This window comes from Tupaia chinensis, unplaced genomic scaffold (genome assembly GCF_000334495.1).
Source record: "Tupaia chinensis unplaced genomic scaffold, TupChi_1.0 Scaffold000028_1, whole genome shotgun sequence".
Taxonomy (NCBI): domain Eukaryota; kingdom Metazoa; phylum Chordata; class Mammalia; order Scandentia; family Tupaiidae; genus Tupaia; species Tupaia belangeri.
Genome location: NW_006159458.1, coordinates 5,155,441 through 5,176,306, shown reverse-complemented (window position 1 = coordinate 5,176,306; position 20,866 = coordinate 5,155,441). Strand labels below are relative to the sequence as shown.

General features: G+C 40.3%; 1 protein-coding gene across 9 annotated transcripts in view; it reads left to right on the top strand.

Moving 5' to 3' along the window:
• The window catches only part of RASSF8 (Ras association domain family member 8), a 134,962-nt gene that overhangs the window by 88,559 nt on the left and 25,537 nt on the right, over positions 1-20,866 (top strand). Inside the window, exon 1 of one of the 9 annotated variants that reach the window (XM_014587270.2) lies at positions 14,224-14,242. The exons of 2 other annotated variants lie outside the window; for them this stretch is intronic. The gene's annotated coding sequence lies outside the window, so the exon portion shown is untranslated. Of the gene's footprint in view, positions 1-14,223; positions 14,243-19,260; positions 19,454-19,683; positions 19,703-20,866 lie in introns of those variants that run through there. 6 more of the 9 variants (XM_006140285.3, XM_006140279.3, XM_006140283.3 and 3 more) reach the window with 6 other exon arrangements.

Here is a 20,866-nt window from a genome sequence, read left to right as displayed (position 1 = left end):
AAAAAAAAAAAAAAAAAAAAAAAACCTTCCATAATCTACTGTTTAATTCCCAAGATTAATTTGGAAAAATAATTCAAAACATTTTGTTCTTTAAAATGTTAAGAAAAAAAAATTTTAAGGGAACATACTTAATTTGCTTGGTTTCCAACCAGATATAATTAGTGTGCAGTGAAGCCTAAGCTCCCAGTACACAAAACTAGGACATTGCTTTGTCTCTTGTTGGTTTTATTTAATTTGACTTTAGTGTCTTCACAATGACTTTTATTGCCCTGATAAATTACTCCTTTGTTTTCGAAGATAAACCCTATCACTCAGGTTCTGTGTGACTCTTTTCTACCTAGAGCTTTGTGGAACATTCACAAACATTTTATTCTTCCTTCATAATTGTAGGGCATTTTCTCCTTATTTTCCTAGAAAATATTTATATTCTTAGCATCTGTTTTCAAGTTGTCTTTTTTCTCTCTCTCTAAACAATTTTAATGGTGCTTAAAATGCGAAGTATTAGAATCACAGAACTGGAAGGGACATAATGGATTTTTCTTGTGATTGAGTAGGGAACATGGTCTATGTCTATGAGTTTCAGTGGGGATCTATTCCCCTGGAATTTGGAACGTGCTCAGATCTGGCCCAGAGGGTGAATTCTTAAGGTGACTTTTGTGGCATCCTAGAAAAAATGTGCTTTCATACAGATAGGACGACCTCCATTTGTCGACTTTTTTAAAGCAAATAGAGCCTGACCTCTCTGTTTGCTTATTATTTGTGAGTCCTTTGTGGTGAGTTTGGGGAGATGATCAGACATACAGGTAGACAGAGGTCTGGTTTCAGTGGTTTTCTCCTACTGAGGCTTCATGTTAGAGAATTGAGAATTATAGATTTTATCTAGTTCTTTATTTAGTTCTTGTACTTGACTCTTGAGTAGATCAGTTAACCTCAGCCGTTTGGTATTATAAATCTTTTTTGGAGGTTTGGTGGGGTTACAAAATGATAGTGATAACTGTTTTTACCTGACTATCAGTTATCTATTAAAGGTAATATCTCAGAGTTGTAATTATTCCCAGTTAATAGGACAACCTATTACTTATTACTCATTGTGTAAAACCTTATGGTATGGGAACCAGGAGGTGGTGTAATGGTTCTGTTGCTGGACTCCTACATGGCCGACCACAGTTCAAGTCCTGAACCCAGTGGCTCGAAAATCACACTGGGTGGGGCCGGCAGGTGGAGTGGTGGTTAAGGCGCTGGACTCCCATGTGGCTGACCATGGTTCAAGTGCTGGACCTGGAAGCTTGCTTTCTCACTCTCCCTTTCTCTCTGTCTGTCTCTCTCTGGTCAAAATTGAAGAATAATGATAATAAATATAATTAAAATAAATAAATCTTTAAAAAAAATCACACTGGACATGTGTGCATGCATGCCCAAGATTCCAGGAAGAGAACGGATGAAAAGGGATTGCAGCAAGGCCATCCCTTCAGGTGTGATTTCTCACTTTCTCTGTCTCTCTGGAGAATGCACATGCCCTTAAGCAAAAATCTCTCTTAAAAAAAAAAAAGAAAAAGAAAAAGAAAAACTTCATGGTATGTTAATAGTATTAGTAGCTGACGATTTCCATATCATCTTCCATTGATGTTCTACTAATATGAATTTCATTCCATGTTCTTGTCCTGTTACTTTAAAGTAATCAACTACTCTGTGACTTGAGAGTTGAGGAGATAACTTTTTTCTTATTATTCTTGAGTAAAGTTATTTAAATAAAATGTAACTAATGACTTGATTTAGAGAAATTAATAGATTTACCTAGATTTAAAGAATAGCTATAGAAAGAAAAAGAATGTTTATTATTTGGGTTGCTTCTAATCACATGTGTGGCTGAATTTGGTGATACTATGATTAACAGAAAGCTTGTGAACTTTAATGATAGCATGTGCATACACCAGAGAAAGAGAGAGAAAATTCTCAACAAGGCCTTTCACTCCACAACCCTGTTTCCCCAGCTCTCAGACTCCTCAAGATCTTGGTCACACTCCCACTTGGCATGTTTTCAGGCTGACCCAGGGATCTGAACCTGTGGCTGGCCATGTGGTTTCCAGTGCTGCAGTCAAGCACATTACAGTCTGTGTCACCTAGGCTAGTCCACAGCATGTGTTTCAGTTGAAACCATAATTTCATGTTCTTTTTTTTTTTTTTCTTTTTTAGGTTTTTTGCCATAGGGTACGTGTGCTCACCAGAGAGAAAGAGACAGCGAGAGGGAAAATGTTAAATCATTCCCCAGGGGTACAACTGTGCTGAATCTTTTCTCCTTCATTCTCTTCTTGGGATTTTGGACACACACACACACACACACACACACACACACACACACACATGCCGCGCTTAAGCTTAAAGCTGCCAAGTCCAGGACTCGAACTGTTAGGTTAGCAATGTGTGAGTCCAGCACCTTAACCACCACGCCACCTACTGGCCCATCATGATCATTCTTTTAACAATTCTGTTGAAGTATTCACTTCATGACATTTTTGTCTGTTTTTGGTAATATTTTCATTGGTTTTACTTTTTTAGTTATTGAATGAAAACTTTAAATATATTTTTGACTTTAAAAGAAAAAATGAGTGGGCCAGCAGATAGAGTGGTGGTTAGAGCACCTAGGCCCAGTATGGCTTACTGTGCTGTTTGAGCTCAGACCTGTGCTTGAAAACACATTGGATACAAGTGTATGCATGCCCTAAATCCCAAAAGGAAAATGGAGGATAAGAATTTGGGGCATACCTTTCCCCCATGTGATTCTTTCTCACTTTCCCTCTCTCTATCTCTGGAGAGTACACATACCCTACAGTGACTTTTTTATTTAAATAATAATAAATTGGAAAAGTGTTTATCTTCTTGACATAGATTTTTGGTTCACTAGCTAAGCATAAATTATTAGCTCCTTGATGTTGAACCTAAAAAATTACTGTTTCAGGACCAGCAGTTAGCGTAATGGCTATGTCACTGGACTCCCATGTAGTCGACTGCGGTTCAAGTCCTGGACCCGGTGGCTTAAACACACACTGGAGATCTTGAGAAGAAAATGGAAGAGAAGGGACTGTGGCGTGGCCATCCCCCCTGGTGGTGGGGGGGGTGATTTCTCGCTTTCTGTCTCTCTGTGTCTCTGTCTTCCCAGCGAGTGCATGTGCCCTATAGCAAAAACCTCTCAAAAAAGAAAAAAATTATTAAAAAAATAATCACTGTTTCATTCTCTGTCATCCTGCCACTACCACGTAAATTTTGAGCAGTAAGAAAACTGCCCAAAAAGGTTGATGCCAGTGAGGTGGGATATATAGTAAAAGTTATAGGGAGTAGCGAAGTGACATCGTACCTAAAGGAGGAAAGTTATACTGGTCTGAAGTCTGGACGGGGCAGAAAAGCGTAGGAATATTTTCGCTAGTGGATTGGTACCAAACGTTTGGTAGTGCTTTGGTTGATCAGCTCTAAGTGGGTACCTCTTGATTGTGTAAAGCATGTGCCCCATGATACAATGCTGAAGCTGCCCCGACACGCCTCCTCCCACCCCACGACCATTTCTGTTGAATATGTTGTAATCCATCACATTGAAACATACGTGATGAATTTTGGAAGATTTCTTACAATAATTTTCATATATGTACAGTTTTTAGAGGTTTGTATTTAGTTTGCTTTTTAGTTCTGTACTATTTTACTTCTTTGAGAGCTCATTTAGATTAATATTACTACAAATTTGTGGAAACTCCGGTAATCAGAAAAGTCACCGATCTCCTGGCTTCAACATTGGAAATTGTAAAACTTGAACAGTTCATCTCCTGGGTAACTCGTGTAATTTAAGGGACATGTACTATGTTTGCAGTACTAGGGGTTATAATGAAGGGGGGAAACCTGATGTCTAATTTAAATGATAGTTAAGGAAGCAGAGGAAAAGTGTGCCTATGGTGTGTGTACACATACACATAGCATATCTACATACATATGTGTACACACTAAGACACTAAATTCTAAGCCTGGAGCAGTCTTAAAAATATAGAACAATTTGCTATGAATCTGTAAAATAATGCTAAGGAAGTGCTCTTAAGACATAGCGTGTACTTCAGTGAGTTTGACAGCTTTATGTCATCTCTCTGATACTTCAGTGTGTTGAAGCTGTCCTCTCCGTTCCAGGTGCATATTTCTAATTTTGCAGGATAGCTCTACAGAAATATGTACTGTCCTTATAAATTAAAAATATCTAAAACTTGGGGGACCAGCAGTTAGCATAATGGCTATGTCGCTGGACTCCCACATAGTCGACCACGATTCAAGTCTTGGACCTGGTAGCTTAAACTCACGCCAGGCGTGTGTGCATGCGTGCCCAAGATCCCTAGAGGAGAATGGAGGAGAAAGGATTGTGGCATTGCCACCCCACTGGGGGTGATTTCTCACTTTCTGTCTCTCTCTCTCTATCTTTCCAGCAAGCATTCGCGCCCTATAGCAAAAATCTCTCAAAAAAAAAAAAAAATCTAAAACTTACTTAACTTTTTACTTTTATCAGAATCATACTGAACTAATGATTGCTAGTTATTATAAATGTTCTGAAATTTTTAGAGACTATTTTGAAAATGAAAGGAGGGCATATTTCTGTTTCATGTCATTTCTCTGCAAGAATATACCTATAAACCAAAAGAATAAATAAATAAATAAAAGCTACCCTTTTTTCAGGCTGCAGGGGAAAACTTAGCAATTCAAAAATGTGTCAACTGGAGCCAGCAGGTAGCATAGTGGTAAGGACTCTGGACTCCCACATGGCTGTCTGCAGTTCAAATTCCAGACGTAGTGGCTTGCTTTCTCACTCTCTCGCCCTCGCTCTCTTTCTCTCTCTTTCTTTCTATCTTTCTCTAGTAAGCACACATGTTCTATAGCAAATTTTAAAATAACAATAAATAAATCTTTTTATTATTTTTTGAAAGGTTTTTACCATAGGGCATGTGCACTCTCCAGAAAGACAGAGAGACAGAAAGCGAGAAATCACCCCTCCAGGGGGGATGGCCATGCCATAATCCCTTCTCCTCCATTCTCCTCTCAGGATCTTGGGCACACATGCACCTGGCGTGAGTTTAAGCCACTGGGTCCGGGACTCAAACCACGATCGACTGCATGGGAGTCCAACGACAGCTATTACGCCAACTGCTGATCCCGTAAAATTCATCTTTAAAAAAAAAGAATTTGTCAATTAAGACAACAAGTAGCATATTTGAGGGAAGACTGGAGAAAGAGCACAAGTTCGTTACGTTTGCTCTGTATTGTCCCAAGTGAAGTAATGGAAGAGGATGTTAACTATCAGTCTACCTGTCCGCTTGTCTTCATAATCTTAGACAAATTATTCACATAGTAAATTTAGAAAGCAGAATCTGAAAATGGCTGGAGAAGTCTGTGCTGTTTACTTTATCAGTTCCTTTGTTTTGATTTCATTAGATTCCTTACATACTTTTTATTTAAACTCTCCAAGTGTGGAGGGTGGGGCACACCTTTCTTCTTGACTGGTGACATTTGGCCTATTTTGATGAATTTGGTTTTAGAAAGGAAAGAGCTTTACTTAAGTGATAAGAGGTTAAGAAATAGCTATGTTAGGAGAATTTTATACTATCCTGATTTATTTTTCCCCATTTCTAGGTTGCATCAGACACTTTTTTTTTTTAATTTTTTTCCATCTATTCTTTAAAATCACACCTTTTCATAGGTATTATTTGCTTGAGCATATCCTTTCACTGAGTGTTTAAAAAATAATACTTAAAAACTGTTAACCGTTTTATTTAAGATCATGTGGACCACAAATTCTGAATTAGAACAATAACATTCCAAGGTACTGCCTTGGGATAGATATAAGAAATTTACAACATGGCATATTATTCAAGGTAGCATCAAATAATGATATGATTTAGCATTTCTTTCAGGAGTTCAATCGATACTGAGGGGCCTTACTGAGCTTAAAATATTTGAATGCCAATCACCTCAGGATTCACAGACACTTTCTCATTAGATCTGTGCTTTTTTCCTCACTTACATGTAAACTCTGTCAGTTTCTGTCCCGAGCAGTTAGTGCTGCTCAACAGACATGCAGAGCTCATCTACTAAGAGGCAGCCACTGGGCTTAAAGGGTTTGAGAGTGAGATAGGAATCAGAGACAGAGAGATAAGCACTTTGATAGTCACCATGATGAAACAAAACCAGCCTGTGTTTTCAAAGTGCAGGGAGAGCAGCCACCTCTAGATCAGAGGAGCCAAAAACTGGGAAAGCTGCCCAAAGGACTAATCTGAGTGTGAAAGGATGTACAAGACTTAGCAGGCAGAGAGACAGATGTGTTTTCCAAGTTAAGAGCAGCGCATGCAACTCACTGATGGTTGAGAGAGTGACATATTCAAAGAACCGAAATGTCTTGATAGAAGTAAGGGAACTGGTAGCGATGGCCTGTGAGGAGTTTGGGTTTTATCCTGAAGTCAGTGAAGAGCCAGGGAGGATTCTGAAGAGGACTGTGAAAATCAAATTTCTACTTAAGAAATATTTTCTTTTCCTAGCAATTAAGTGCAAAATGGATGTGCCAGGAGAGAGGTGGAGTGGCAGGGCAATTAGCAAACACTTGCAGAACTGAGTAGTTTCACTCCTAGGTACAAATGTTCAAAGCTGCATTATTTGTAATAGCCAAACAAATTGGAAACCCAAATGTCCATCAAAAGTAGAATAGGTCGGGGGAACCAGCAGTTAGCGTAATGGCTATGTCGCTGGACTCCCACGTAGTCGACCGCGGTTCGTGGCCCGGACCCGGTGGCTTAAAACTCACACCGGGCGCGTGTGCGTGTGTGCCCAAGATCCCGAGAGGAGAATGGAGGAGAAGGGATTGTGGCGTGACCATCCCCCCTGGGGGGTGATTTCTCGCTTTCTGTCTCTAAGTCTCTCTCTGTCTGTCTGGCGAGCGCACGCGCCCTATAGTGAAAACCTCTCCAAAAAAAAAAAAAAAGGAGAATAGGTCGGGACCAGCAGGTGGCGTGGTGGTTAAGGCACTGGACACTCCCACATGGCTGACCATAGTTCAAGTCCTGAATCTGGCAGCTTTCACGCGCGCTCGCACGCGCTCTCTCTCTCTCTCTCTCTCTCTCTGTCTCTCGTCAAATTAAAATGAATGAATAAATAAAATTAAATAATTCTTTGAAAAAAAAAAGTAGAATAAGTGAATAAATTGTGATACCTTTATACTCTGCTGCAGTGAGAAAAGGAACTATAGCTAAAGCTAAGCACAGCAGCGTGGATAAAGCTGAGCAAACATAGTAGACCCATTCCTTATGGTACAGTCTGTTTACACAGAGTTCAGAAACAGGCAAAACCAGTTCATCTGTGATGATAGAGATCGTAATACCTGCTGCCTTTGGAGGGAGGGGGTCTGGACGGGAAAGGTGATTACACAGGTGTGTTCACTTTAAAAATTCATCACATTTAAGATTTCTGAATTTTTCTGCTATATGTTACATTTGAACTAGAATGTTTATTTAGGGACTGGCTTAGTGGCTCAGTAGTAGTGCACTGCTCAGGAGAAGCCAGATCCCACATGGCACTTGCAGTTCAAAATCCCAGCCCAGGTCAGCCCAAGATAGGGTCTGGCACCTGTGACTGCCTCAGATCTGAAAGGCTGGAGATGGAGGGTTACCACATGATCAGACCCTGTGGAAGGGGCTTCTCTCTCTTTCTCTCTACCCTACTCCACATGCACATGCATACACTCTGTCAAGACTAAATAAAAAATGTTTCTGCCGGGCACGTGTGCGTGCGTGTCTAAGATCCCAAGAGGAGAATGGAGGAGAAGGAATTGCGGTGTGGCCATCCCCCCTGGGGGTTAATTTCTCACTTTCTGTCTCTCTGTCTCTCTCTGTCTGTCTGGCAAGCACACATGCCCTATAGGAAAAAACCTCTACCAAAAAAGAAAAAGTTTCTGTAAAAATCCCAGTTTTCTCCCCAACTAGGCCAGGCATGTATGTTACCCCAGTGCTACTCCCAGCCTCTCTGCTCTGAGTAGACACTCATTCCCTGCTACTGCTTCCGTCTTGTTGATGACCCCCTGAGACAGAGTAGAGATTTTAGGGACTGCTGGAGGAATCCTTGGTCACTGCTCTTAAGCCACTTTATTCCGTGGTAATGGAGGAACTTGTGCAAGGAACCTTTGTCAGGAATATTGCTGTAGCAGTGCTTGAGCTTTGCTCTCTACTCTGAAAATGTAGTACTTGAAGAAATGTAGACACATTGTGGAAATCAATACACTAATGAAATGCAACTATTTACTTAAACACAGCAAATTGAAGCAAGCAGGTTAATTTAGAAAGTGTATTGGGATTTTATACAGTTAATTGATCTAGTAGCTGTACCCTGAATAGGTCGGGACCAGCAGGTGGCGTGGTGGTTAAGGCACTGGACACTCCCACATGGCTGACCATAGTTCAAGTCCTGAATCTGGCAGCTTTCACGCGCGCTCGCACGCGCTCTCTCTCTCTCTCTCTCTCTCTCTGTCTCTCGTCAAATTAAAATGAATGAATAAATAAAATTAAATAATTCTTTGAAAAAAAAAAGTAGAATAAGTGAATAAATTGTGATACCTTTATACTCTGCTGCAGTGAGAAAAGGAACTATAGCTAAAGCTAAGCACAGCAGCGTGGATAAAGCTGAGCAAACATAGTAGACCCATTCCTTATGGTACAGTCTGTTTACACAGAGTTCAGAAACAGGCAAAACCAGTTCATCTGTGATGATAGAGATCGTAATACCTGCTGCCTTTGGAGGGAGGGGGTCTGGACGGGAAAGGTGATTACACAGGTGTGTTCACTTTAAAAATTCATCACATTTAAGATTTCTGAATTTTTCTGCTATATGTTACATTTGAACTAGAATGTTTATTTAGGGACTGGCTTAGTGGCTCAGTAGTAGTGCACTGCTCAGGAGAAGCCAGATCCCACATGGCACTTGCAGTTCAAAATCCCAGCCCAGGTCAGCCCAAGATAGGGTCTGGCACCTGTGACTGCCTCAGATCTGAAAGGCTGGAGATGGAGGGTTACCACATGATCAGACCCTGTGGAAGGGGCTTCTCTCTCTTTCTCTCTACCCTACTCCACATGCACATGCATACACTCTGTCAAGACTAAATAAAAAATGTTTCTGCCGGGCACGTGTGCGTGCGTGTCTAAGATCCCAAGAGGAGAATGGAGGAGAAGGAATTGCGGTGTGGCCATCCCCCCTGGGGGTTAATTTCTCACTTTCTGTCTCTCTGTCTCTCTCTGTCTGTCTGGCAAGCACACATGCCCTATAGGAAAAAACCTCTACCAAAAAAGAAAAAGTTTCTGTAAAAATCCCAGTTTTCTCCCCAACTAGGCCAGGCATGTATGTTACCCCAGTGCTACTCCCAGCCTCTCTGCTCTGAGTAGACACTCATTCCCTGCTACTGCTTCCGTCTTGTTGATGACCCCCTGAGACAGAGTAGAGATTTTAGGGACTGCTGGAGGAATCCTTGGTCACTGCTCTTAAGCCACTTTATTCCGTGGTAATGGAGGAACTTGTGCAAGGAACCTTTGTCAGGAATATTGCTGTAGCAGTGCTTGAGCTTTGCTCTCTACTCTGAAAATGTAGTACTTGAAGAAATGTAGACACATTGTGGAAATCAATACACTAATGAAATGCAACTATTTACTTAAACACAGCAAATTGAAGCAAGCAGGTTAATTTAGAAAGTGTATTGGGATTTTATACAGTTAATTGATCTAGTAGCTGTACCCTACAGTGAAGCCATTTATAGTATTATTTTGATCTATCTTTCCTCATTCAGTCTGACTGCTGATTGACAAATCACATCTGTCCTCACTGGAAATAAAAGGGCAGGGACTAAACTTAAGCCCAATAGAATATGGTCAAATAAAGTACCTCCTTAGTCAGCATCACTAATGATATTTACAACAAATAGCAGGTCTTTTGAGGTTTCACAGTGCATGTCTCAAACTCAGCATCTGTTTTCTCTAATGATGTTGAATACCCATAAAACAGTGCAGCTCTCTCTGGATTATTTGAAACCCCAGACTTCCCCAGCTAATTTCATAGCAGCATACAGTATCTCTTAGAGGACTCTGAAGAATAAAGTGTGGCATTTTGGAAGAGCATATTTTATTATACTGAATATGTAGCCTTTCTATTAAATTATTGCTATTATGTAATGGAAAATACCTTTTACTTTCAAAAGCCATCAAAAGATGCACCTATTTTTACATAGGATCTAGCAGTTTAATTATGTAATTGACCTAGATTTTCTTCAGAAAACAAAAATTATTCTTGACTTGTAAAAAGTAACAGAAAATGAGCCACCTTTTCAAATTTTCTGAATGGACACGAATTCTCTATGAGCCAGACTAGTTCCAACTTAACAAATATTCTTAAGAGATTATATGTGGATGATTTTGCCAGATAAAATTTCAGGCTTCCATTTTCTTAAAATATCTAGTACTTTATCAGTGGAATATGTACAGTAATGGGATTTTAAGAAGTGTGTGAACTGTTCTGCTTTGTATACTGTGTTAATTAAATCTTAAAATTGAAGTCTAGTATGAATTTTATGGTCTGGCAGCCACTTTAAGCCAGAGATCAGGGTTTCAAATATTTCTTAATATTGCATATTTCTTTTATGATTGTTTCCTCACAAAGTTATTTATTTTGTTCTTTGAAATATGTATATAATATTCAGCTTATAAATGCATGCCTGCGGGACCAGCAGTTAGCGTAATGGCTATGTCGCTGGACTCCCATGTAGTCAACCGTGGTTCGTGTCCTGGATCCGGTGGCTTAAGACTCACGCCGGGCGCGGGTGCATGTGTGCCCAAGATCCCAAGAGGAGAATGAAGGAGAAGGGATTGCAGCCTGGCCATCCCCCATGGGGGGTGATTTCTCACTTTCTGTCTCTCTGTCTCTGTCTGGCGAGCACACGCTCCCTATAGCAAAAACCTCTCCCAAAAAAATTAATTAATTAATTAATTAATTAAATGCATGCCTGCAAAGAAACACGTTCTAACATACGCTTTTTGGCTATTCGAAGTGACTAGTCTTAAGCACAATGTTTTGTTGAAAAGTTTTCATATTTACTTTGTTATAATTATAAAAATGGGCTCATCTGTCAGAATTAAAGGGTTCAGTATAAATAATAACATGAATGAGAGTCATCTTGACTTCTTAGCTAAAAATAATTGTCTTTTTATTTACTGGTAAGTACAATGTAGGTTTTATTGCAAAATGTTAAATTACTTAATGTTTAAGTAATTTAATTTAACTATTAAATTCAGGGATTAGAGTCATTATACTTGAGTGGTGACTATAAGGTAGTGAACATAATTTGCCATCCCTCAAGTGGACAAAAATCACTAATGAAGTAGCCCATATCTGTTCAGATGTGGAAAAGAAAAACGATTCTGCCTTTGGCAGACAGCTTATAGCAGGAAGGACAGACTTTGGGGAGCAGATAACTTCTGGATTTAGACAGTACCTCGATTCCTGCTTTGCTGAGGTGAAGGAGACTGGGAGAGAAAGTTTTCAAAAGAAACTTCCGATTTACCAAGTCTGATTCGATTATCGAACATCATCAGCCCTTTGCTTCTCCTCAGTTCTGTGGTAATAAGGGCACTAAATATACCATTCGGCTTTGTGGTGTGGCAGTTTCTAACTCCCACGGTCACATCTGCTTGATTACACTTTCCTCCTGAGCCAGAATTGGTGATTACAAATGCCCATGCAAATGTTACCAATAACTTTATTTCATAAGTATAAATAATGTTTTAGTGGTCATGAGCATTGTCTGGTTTGCATCTGCCATTTACTGGATAACCCTGGGTGAGTTTCTGATTTTTCTTTCTGTTTCCTCATTGGTTTACTAATTCATGTTACATAGAGCACCAGGTGGGTATTGAAAAGATTAAGTTGAATCATTTATTGCATCCGTCACACAGTGAGGCTTCCATACTTGTCTGTACTTATTGTTGTTCCTGGATTCAGTCGGCCAAGGACATGCTACCAGTTGACAGGTCATTTACAATGAAGATGCCCAAGTGTACCTGCATAAGGAAAGCTGTCACATCTGTTTGTACTGAAATCTACCTTTTAAAACATCGCCAAGTTTCCAGTGACTTCTTTCAGTAGAAGTACACGATAACATATTGCTCATTTCCAGTTTTCTAGCGATTAATGCAAGAGAGCCATGAAGTAGCACTTGTAGTGGAAAATATGACTTAAGGGATGCCAGAGTTAAGGCCTTTCAGGTTAGGACTTTGAGAGTGTGGCCTCTTACCCCTGCTCTGTAATCTCCCTGACACAGAGCCTGGCACTGCGCACATGCCCCACACCGGCTATGGAAGGCCTCAAAGTAGACCGAGTGCCACTAAAAGGAGGCGTAATTGCAAAACAGATGACGTTTTATGTTGCTTTCTAATATTGCAGCACGAAATAGAACCCGATGATAGGTATTTATATTTATTTAAGAGATCCTATGCTAGTAAAGTTGAACTGTAAGGTCCCAAATTGTTCTGCCTTCCATAAACATTTAAGAAAATAGCAAAAACAGGTCACAGTTTTTCATGTTCATGTTCGTTTATCAGGACTAACTCATTTTGTGGTCTGTTTTAACTAGACCTCTTTATAAGAGCAGCTCCCTCAGCATCTCCTATACTGGGCACTTCCTAATATATGTAAAACCTAATCATTTATTTCCTGTTTTCTCAATAATCTAAATTAATATTCTGAAGATTGACTTGGTACTGAACAGTGACCTTTATCCAGTGGTGGGATCTGGCCAGGCCTCAGCCTTGCGTCATCAGTGAAGTGAGTCTGTGGTCTCTAGTTGATGCCAGTGTGTTGCTGGCTGCGAGAGGCAAGACACCTTTTCTGCTGGGTTGCAGTAACCTACCCGAGGTGCGTGACCTTCGTATGCCTGGAGAAAGTGCCATCATGCCCATCACTCTTTTTTTTTTTTTTTTTTTTTAATTTTATTTTATTATCATCATAATCTTCTTTCTATTACACTAGATTACATATAACTTTACATTGACTTCCATTGCTTTTTCAAAATGGGATGCCATGCATGTCAGTCAATACAGAGATATCAATCTCCCCGCTTTATCATTCAATATCTTTTCCATGCTTTTCCCAATAATTGTTATTATTATTTTTTTTAAACAATCAATCACTATTTCTCATTTTTGCTTATTAAAAAGACTTCACCCATCATGAAATACTTCCCATACCGGTTCAGTTGAGAATACTATACATGTCATCATCAACAGGTAATAAACCATATCTATTTCTCATTAACATCCTGCCTCTCTATTGATTCACTGCTGTCTTTATCCTCTTCTCTCTCCTTTTTTTTTTTTTGTACTTTGTTTTTTATTATAAATTTTTTTTTTCTCATCACAACACACATATGAATTTTCCATCCAAAATACACTGTGCATTGGCTCAATCAAGCACATCAACATATATGTTCTCAGCAAATGATTTCCCAATTTTTGTGTCCTGCATACCTTGCCTTTTGTTTTGCCATCCTAGATTCCCCATCCCCACCCTCTGCCATTTCCCATCTTCCTCCTCCATTGTCCCTGACATTCATGATTGCCCTCAATGCCTTCCGCCCCCCCCCATTCAATTGTTCTACCAATGAACTCAATTAGTCTAGGTATATCCACTAGCTAGCACAGCTGACATATCCTTACACATGTATCCAAATCTGATCCTAGGCATAAACCCCAGGGAGTAGGGCTCGGCAGGGCCCCGGGGGAGACGCGCAGAGCCTGGAAAGGCCCGCAACCATGCCCATCACTCTTTTGACATCTCTACTATGAGCTGTTCATAGCTTCCTTAGAGACTTTGCCAGGAAAACCCAGATTTATTTGGGAGTTTGATTGCTAGGCTCGTGATTTGGAAAAAAGAATATGGCATGGCTAGATGGTGGAGAGGACAGAGTTATTCTGAAACAGAACTAATTTTCAAGACTAGCCTTAGTTACTGAAAACTTACCAGTTTTCTAAAATATAGTTGTAAAGATTTTGCTTTGTAGTGATTTACAATTATTAAATAGAAATCCTGTATTTATACTCAAGAGTTTTCATTGACAGGTCACATTTTACTCAAATTGTGAATTCAGAAGTAAGTGTCGGTGCCAGCAAGTGATATGGTGGTTAAGGAGCTGGACTCCCACATGGTAGGTTGCAGTTCGAATCCCAGATCTGGCAGCTTGCTTTCTCACTTTCTCTCTCTCTCTGTCCTCTTCTCCCTTCCTCCCCTCCCCTCCTGCTACTGCTGCTCTGGCTGTGTCCCTCTCTGGTCAAATTAAAAAGAAGGAGGAGGAAGAGGAGGAGGAGGAGGGGAGGGGGAGAGAGGGAGGAAGGAAGTTAAAATAATTCTTAAAAAATTAAAATAAAAACAAGAACACTGCATGGTTTACTTCTTTTTTTTTTTTTTTAGGTTTTTGCTATAGGGCACATGCACACACCAGAAAGACAGAGACAGAGAGACAGAAAGCGAGAATCACCCCCCCCCCCCAGGGGGGCTGGCCGTGCCACAATCCCGGCTCCTCCATTCTCCTCTTGGGATCTTGGGCACACATGCATAGGCGCCCAGCGTGAGTTTAAGCCACCGGGTCAGGGACTCGAACCGCAGCCGACTCCATGGGAGTCCAGCGACATAGCCATTACGCCAACTGCTAGTCCCTGCATGGTTTACTTCTTTTCTTTCTCCTAGAATAGAAACTTTGTACATTTTGTCTAGTCATAATTTATTGACGGAAATAAATTTCCACGAGACTATAGATAAGATTTCTTAGGGTAATTTAAGACATTTTAAAAAACATTTGAGTACATGGAATCCTCTGGGAGAAGTCTGGCTTTATTTATTCGTTAGTTTATTGAAACATCTAAATTTTGAATATATGTCCCTAAATTACTAGATTTGCAATCTTGGAAAAGTTATTTAAGCTCTCTGAAAATGATCACTGTCCTCTATAAAGTGAAGCTAATTGTACTTAACTTTATGAATTGTGTTGTGAGGGATAAATCGATAGCACTGTGCCTAATGTATAGTAAGTACTCACACTGTTTGTTGCCGTAATTGTAGAACAGTCACTCAGCATTTAAGACATCTTAAATCATTGGGTGTATTTGAATGCTGTCATCTGAGAATAATGAGTAGTAGGGGAAAAGCATGGGTTTGTTTGATTTCATAATTAATATGCTCAAATTGCTTAGAATTGTGAAATTCTCTTTTAGAGAGAGAAATGTTTGCTGTAAGGCATGTGCACTCACTGGAGAGACAGACAGAAAGCAAGGAACCACCACCCAGAGGGGATGACCACACCACAATCCCTTCTCCAGTCTCCTTTCGGGATCTCGAGCACATATGCACATGCACCCAACATGAGTGTTAAGGTGCCCGGTCCAGAACACAAACCACGGTTGGATACATGCGAGTCCAGTAACATAACCATCACATCATCTGCTGGTCCCAGAATTGTGATTTTTTTTTTTTTTTGAGAGAGAGATTCTTGATATAGGGCACATGCACTCACCAGAAAGACAGAGAGAATAGCGAGAAATCACCCCTTCAGGAGGGATGGGAACACCACAATCACTTCTCCTCCATTCTCCTCTTGGGATCTTGGGCATGTACACACACACGTGCCTGGCGTGAGTTTTAAACTCCCAAGTCCAGGACTTGAACCACAGTCGATTACATGGGAGTCCAGTGACATAACCATTATACCATCTGCTGGTCCCAGAATTGTGAACTTATAAAAACATACGATTGGGCCAGCAAGTTGTTTGCTAGTTAGGGTGCTGGATTCCCACATGGCTGACGACGTTTCAAGTCTTGGACCCAGTGGCTTAAAAATCACGCCAGGTGCTTGCACATACATGCCCAGAATACTGAGAAAGAAAGGACAAAGGATTGTGGGGGGCCATCACCCCAGGAAGTAATTTCTCATTTTTCTTCTATCTTTGGCAAGCACATGTACCTTATGGCAAAAATTTTAAAAAATAAATAAAAGCAAAGAAGAAATTCTATGATTTAGACAGATCTCTAAAAGGAGAACTATAAGACCCATTTGTAAAAGAGATGGATTAATGGTGGCAATGAAGATTGTTCACAGACAAGAGAGAAGCTAGGCTCAATTCAGTTTTCTCATTTGCTCTGTATTTTGTCCTTACAAGTGAAACTCTAAATAGCATGTTCATCACCTTTTCTAGGTGCCTGGACATGTGTTAAAAGGTTGGTAGGTGTTTCTTATTTTAGAAGTAGGCCTATTTTTCAAAAAGTTGGCAACTTGTATCCTGTAGCTCAGTGGGGTGCTTTACAGGCATTCCCTTTTCCTACACCCCTCCCCATGCTGAGTCATGAGTGAATTTAACAGAGTTTAACCAGGTTCCTTGCTGTAGGGTAGCAGAACCTTCATCATGCTGTGTTTTTCTCTCCTAATTGATGGACAGTGGGACTTTGCTTTCCCACGTGCACCTCACAGGATGACTGTCCTTAGAACTCCCATGAGGAAGCACTCACATTATCTAAGTCCTCTTCCTCAGCATCCAGGGCTGACATTGTACCTTTTTCTAACAACCCATTCTCTGTGATAGAACTCGCAGATCTGCATTATAGCAAAATAATGGGAGTGCTCCGAGCAATTTATGTGTAACTACATTTCCAAAATACAAAACCAGAGTGCCACAGACGTGTGGCTGGAACATCGCGTTTCAGCAGCAGGTGACCTAGCACCAGCATCTGAGACAGTTTCCCAAAAAGATGCTGCCTGAATCTGACAAATTCTGTTTTCTTACCCCTGTTCTCCTTCCTAATATTTTTTCCTCTTTACGTCACTCTCTTCCCCTCCTCATTCTCCCATATCGTGCTTCACCCTATCGTGTTGTCTTTTTTTGTTTACATCTTCCATTTTGTTTTCATCTCCACAGGAAACGGATACCCAGAATCATTTTTTTTTCCTTACCTCAGTGATTCTGTGAACATTAAAAAGTTAATATGTTTTGATTGGTAACAATCGTTCTTGATAATTTAATTCTTCCCTCAAATCAGTTTCAGGATGAAGTAAACTCCCTTTGTTCTTTTATCCAATTTTCTACACAATAGAGAATTTTAATATCTGATTACTAATTGTTTTAATAAGTACTATCAGAATATACTGTGTTGATTGTGCTGAATCTCTTTCTCTGTGATGCTCAAGGACCTAGTGGCTAGCATGTACTCGATTAAAGTGGCAGGCCTGATTGTGAAGATTCTCTTACAGCCCAACATGGTATTTTTAAAAAGAATGTTCTGGGGAACCAGCAAATGGCATAATGGCTGGTTCCCAGGTAGTCGCTGGACTCCCAGGTAGTCGACCGCGGTTCAAGTCCCAGACCCGGTGGCTTAAACTCACACCAGGCGCATGTGCCATGCCCAAGATCCCAAAAGGAGAATGGAGGAGAAGGGATTGTGAGGTGGCTATCCCTCCTGGGGGGTGATTTCTTGCTTTCTGTCTGAGTCTGTCTTCTGGCAAGCGCACGTGCCCTATAGCAAAAACCTCTCAAAAAAAAAAAAAAAAAAAGAAAGAAAGAAAGAAAAGAAAAGAATGCTCTAATATGCTGTGATAACCCTGAATTGAATCAAAAGTAGCAATGAAAGAAGTGTAAAAACTGGCCATAAGCCACCTTTAGTTTGCTTCTGGTGTCCAGGGAGTACTAGAATTTGTTCAAAAGCTTGGTGGGTACCGTCATGAGGAAGTTACACTCTTTAAAATGTACGGCTAGCGACTTAGCAGGTAGTGTGACTGTTAAAGCCCTGAGGCACCCCCAGCCCCACCCCCATTGGCCAACTCTGTAGCTTGAGTCCTGGACCCAACTGCTTGAAAAACATGTCAGGCACGTATGTGTACATGCCAAAAATCCCAAGAAGAAAATAGAGGAGAAGGGACTGTGGCATGATTTCTCACTTTTCGTCTCTGTCTCTGTTTCTCTCCTGTGAGCACGCTTACACTATGGTGAAAAAGAAATATAGTTGTCATTATTTACGGTACTTACATTCTATAAAGTCAACATGAACGTGAACACTGAATTATTGGATGCTGAGCCATTGCTCGTAGGGAAAATACAAGGTTAGGTTCCTGTCACTCTCTGGTCATGACATTTTTGTTAACTAATCAATATATAATCTTGTTTGATTTGTGTTTGTTTGAGGACACCTTATTTAATGTATATTATAGATTCATTAACATTCAGCCTACAGCCAACAGCTCTGTAACACATGTCTGAATGAAACTCATCTACCATGCATTTTTCTCCCTACCTCACATAACCTTTTTGCTTCTAAAATGCTACACAGCCCTTCAGCACTGTGCTAGGGAAGTCACCAACACAGAATGCAGAAATATGGCACTAAGAAAAGGACACTTGCTTATGGTGTACGAGTTGAAATAAAAAGCAGAGTGTCACCTTCCTTCATCTCAGCTGGAAAGGTGTATCAGGTGGCTCAAGGATTTTATTACTTTGTCCATATCCATAGATAATCATGAAAGCATCACAGGTATGGATTTGGAGGGTTACCAGTAAGTTTTTCCAGGAAGGCAAATCTAGAAATATGGAATCTTCAGGTAGTGAGAATTGACTCTAATTGCTTTATTAAAGCACTAATTTTGAGGGATGATAGCTCCACAACTGTAGGTGCCAAATTCCAATAGGTTTTTTGCGGTGAGGAGCGGGTGCATATGTTTGCTGGAGAGAGACAGAGATTGGGGTGTAGTGAGAAATCACCCCCTGGGGGGAAGGCCTGCTTCAGTCCCATCTCCATTCTCCTGTCAGGATTTTGTGCATGTACACACAGGCGTCTGACATATTTTTCAAGCCACCAAGTCTGGGACTCAAAGCACGAAGTTGGCCTTGTGGGATTCAGCTGCCTTAACCTCCATGCCACCTGCTGGCCCCATTCTAATAGACCTCTATGACTACAAATGGTTCTTAGCTAAAGATACTTCTATCCTGGTAGCATGTTACTGAATAAACCTAGTTCTTTGTTATAAAATTTATTAAAATAATAGTGACTTGAAAAGAAATCTCATAGTGAAAAATAACTGAATTATACCACTATGCTTCCAGTGGAACCTTACTTCTGTCTACATTAGTTTCCATGGAAAATTTATTCTAGATTCCAGCTGGAATGCCCAAGTCCTTTTGTTACTAGGTCTTTGGTTCCAGTAATGACCAGTCCATCACATGCACCTACAGTGTAGGATTTCCATCTTCCCTGCCAGCTTAGGTCTGGGGCTGGGCATAGAGCACTAGGAGTTGGACTCCAGAGGATGTGAAGGAAAGATCAAGATGGCAGCTCTGACAGAGGAGTGCTTGGGGCTTCCACTGGGAAGATGGAGAGATGAGTCCTTCTAATGACTCTCATACATATCACCATGATTTTTAAGGAAACTAGGGATGATTGACAGTACTGCCCCAAATCTGATGGAGAGAATGTTCTCTTAAAAACAGTGGCCCACCTAGACATAAAATATGGGGAGGGTGACCCATTAATCTGATCCATTAAGGCATTTCCTACCCCCTTTAAGGTTTCAAGTTTGAAAGATACTATTAGTAGTTAAAACAAAAATGTGAATTCTGGTCTTCTCTGTGTGGTGAGCTATGATAAGTCTCTGAGTGAGAAAATGATTGACTCACAAGTTTATATTACTAAGCAGTATTATTTAGACTTAGCATTTTCCCACAGGATTACGGTATTCTGTAATACTGAACATATGTATATGTGTTTCATGTTTACTCGTAGTCACTTAATGCTTAAAAATTCATAGTGAAGAAAATAATTGAGATAGAAAAATATAGGTTAGTGAACAAAAGCCTAAGAAGGAATTTAGACTTTATATGAGGTGTCTAGAATAATCAAACTCATAGAAACAAGGAATAAAATAGTGTCGTGGATGGGAACAGAGGGAAATGGGCGGTTGTTGTTCGAGGGGTGTGAAGTTTCAGCTGAAGTTTTAGTTATACACGATGAATAAGAACTAAGAGATCTGCTGTAAAATGCTACACCTGAAATTAACGACTCTGTGTGCACTTAAGAATGTGTTGAGAAGATAGCTCTCATGTTAAGTGTTCTTCTACAGTTTCAAAAAAAAATTAGTCCCATAAGTATCTTTCAAATGACAAGTTTCTTTAGAGGAAGTAGGACTTTTAATAGATTTCCCAAGTTCAGCATATGTTAATGAAAAGTAAGGGACTGGATATTAAATATACTTAATTCAACTGAGTTTTCTGTAATTTAATAGAGCAATATATTAGTGCATGACCATTTTTGACACCTTAATTTTATTCTAAGAAAGCATAATACATGTCGTATTTTTAGTCATTAGAGTACCTCGAGAGAAGGCAACGAGTCTGTAAGTCAGAACTCTTCTGTTTCCTTTCCTTAAATGCTCTCTAGACTGATGGGGGCAGGACAGCAGCACATAAACTCTTACTTGTTAAAGGCTGGAGAAGTCTAGCTGCAGGGGAACGTGTTCAGCTTTATTTTCCAGATTCCTTACATGTCTCTGCATTTGGAGCCCTTCTTTTCCAGGAACTTTAGTATCTTCCAGTCCCTCCTAGCCGAGAACGCAGGGGAATCAGCTTGTCATAGTTAAAGAGGGCCCTCTCTCTGTTGATGTAGGGGCTGTAGGTACCACATCTGACACAGAGAGCTACAGCAGCAAGCTGGAAAGTAATGTGCCTCCAGTCCTTATTTTCAGGATGACAAGCCTCTTCATACCTTCTCTGGGGAAAATAGTTAGGTTTCATCTCCATCA